The sequence below is a fragment of the Galeopterus variegatus genome, unplaced genomic scaffold, assembly GCF_000696425.1.
Source record: "Galeopterus variegatus unplaced genomic scaffold, G_variegatus-3.0.2 Scaffold520, whole genome shotgun sequence".
NCBI classification, from domain to species: Eukaryota; Metazoa; Chordata; class Mammalia; order Dermoptera; family Cynocephalidae; genus Galeopterus; species Galeopterus variegatus.
This window is the reverse complement of record NW_007726631.1, coordinates 414365-416859: the sequence shown is the minus strand read 5'-3', so window position 1 is coordinate 416859 and position 2495 is coordinate 414365. Positions and strand designations below refer to the sequence as shown.

Genomic DNA, 2495 nt, shown 5'->3' with positions numbered 1-2495 from the left:
AAGTCACATGATTAATGAAAAGTCACATGATTTATAGCTTACAGTTTGAGAGAGATATAGAAAAATGTACCTAGGCATACGAAGTTAAATTTTTGTTGATATGACTCTATAGTAATATTCTGTCTACCTGTCAAAAGAATTTGGTATAATGTGTAATTTAAAAAAATCAGATACAATATATTGCTAAATCAGCCAAACAAGACAAATAAGACAAAAGTCAGGTAATAATATAAAGCTAGGCAATAAACATGAAACTGTTCTAGATGAAGAGGTTAATTTACAAGATAAGTTAAACATGTGCTATCTGTAATGTAGAATGTTTGAAAAGAGTAAGCTCAGGAAGGAGATGAATAAAACATTTTTCACAGTGGTAAATTACTTAAATGGTATTAGTTAATTTAATCATCCTCAGAAGCTTCTCTGACGTTGTCGTCTAAGGACAGAAACTCCTAAGCAGTTTCTTATTTTAACATTTTCTCCAATAATGCATAGCTCACAGTACACTCATTATAAAAATTCAAAAACAAAAATATATTGAGCAGAAAGCGGAAGTCCCTTATACCACTGAAGAACACCGGCTCTATATTCTTTCAGATATTATATTTAAATACATATATATTACATAATATGCTAAATATTGCATGTATTATATACAGACATGGGCCAAAATATAATGCTTCAGTCAATGACTGATAGTGGTCCCATAAGATTAGAATGGAGCCAAATAAAAATAAGATTAGAATGGAGCCAAAAAATTCTTATCACCTAAGTGACCTTGTAGCCATCATAACATTGTAGCACAAAGCATTACTCACTAGGAGCGATAGGGTATACCATATTGCCTAGGTGTGTTGTAGTCTATACATTCTAGGTTTGTGTAAATAAAGTCTATGATGTCTGCATGACAAAATCAGCTGATGACACATTTCTCAGTACATATCCCATCCTTAAGCAACATACGACTGTATTATTTATTACATATATGATATATATTATAAAATAAATGAAATCATCATAAACCNTAGCCATCATAACATTGTAGCACAAAGCATTACTCACTAGGAGCGATAGGGTATACCATATGGCCTAGGTGTGTTGTAGTCTATACACTCTAGATTTGTGTAAATAAACTCTATGATGTCTGCATGACAAAATCAGCTGATGACACATTTCTCAGTACATATCCCATCCTTAAGCAACATATGACTGTATTATTTATTACATATATGATATATATTATAAAATAAATGAAATCATCATAAACCTATTATTTATTTTTCACAAATAGGACTTTTTATTCATCACTATTAAAAGTCTGAATTCTAAACAAATTCTTGGACTGGTGTTTCATATCCATCAGCTCATTCAACTTTAGCACCTGTCTCATCTTTAGTAGCTTTTCCAAAACTACTACCTTCACCATGAAGCTTCATAAGTTTTCCCAATTCAAACCTGGGCTTCTTCAGCATTTTCACTCTTCTATCAAAGACATCATGGAGAGGATAAATAGATTGGCAAGCCTTTTTTACATTTTCCAATGCTGTCTGGAATCAATTTATTGGCCACTTCTTTCGAGTCATTTGTCTGCATCTCTCAGGTCATGATTTCCATCATCTTCTTGCAGATTTGGCAAAACTGTTGGTGCTGACTGTAAGAGATCTTCTGTATCTGATTGTTGTGTTTTTTTAGTAAAACCAACACAGAACAGATGACACAAATAACCATTGGTAGTCTTGACAACATGAGCTGCAATCATGGTCTGCCATGTTTTGACCATGGAACACATTTTCTCACAGGTAAGGTTCATGCCATGGAATTTAGTCAGGAAGTATTTTCCCTGAGCACACTCAGTAATCAGCTTGAATTTCCTAAATGCAACTTGACCATTCTGCATATCAGCAGGGTTTGCTGCACACACACAACCCTTGAGGCCATTGGATGCAATTTTGGTTCCTTGAGTCCTGGTAACTAGTGTTTTTCCAATATTTCTTATATTGAACATAGCAGGTGCTTTCACATTATATTGTTTCTTAGAAAACAGGCCAACCACTTTTTTCTTGGCTCCCTTTTTGTCACCTTTTGTAAGGCACTTGTTCTTGCCAACCGCAAGAGAACCAAAAGGCAAACCTATTATTCTTTAACCTGCCCTCTTCACTGAACATATTATGGACATTTATCAATGTCAGTTCATATGGATCTGCATTACTCTTTTTGATGGTATTCCTTTGCATGAATTTATCATGAGCTAATGTAGTGCACTAAGTAGCAGATTCCAGTTTATATTAGGGTCACCAGTGAAGTTTGGTAATTTTCCTGTCGCCAACGTCCATCTTCTATTATTCAGATCCAGAAGGTCCGGTGTGGGGATCAAACATCCATATTTGTAAGAGTGTTCAGAGACTCTAATACAGACCAACTTTCTTGTTGATGGGCATTTAGTCTCTTTACTTTTTTTTATATACAACACGGTAATAATATTGACACCTGAAAAGAGA

The 2495-nt window shown here is 34.2% G+C and overlaps 1 pseudogene; it reads right to left on the bottom strand.

Annotated features, from left to right (window-relative positions):
- Positions 1 to 1322: 1322 nt before the first annotated feature.
- Positions 1323 to 2495, bottom strand: part of LOC103588047 — a 40651-nt pseudogene continuing 39478 nt past the window's right edge.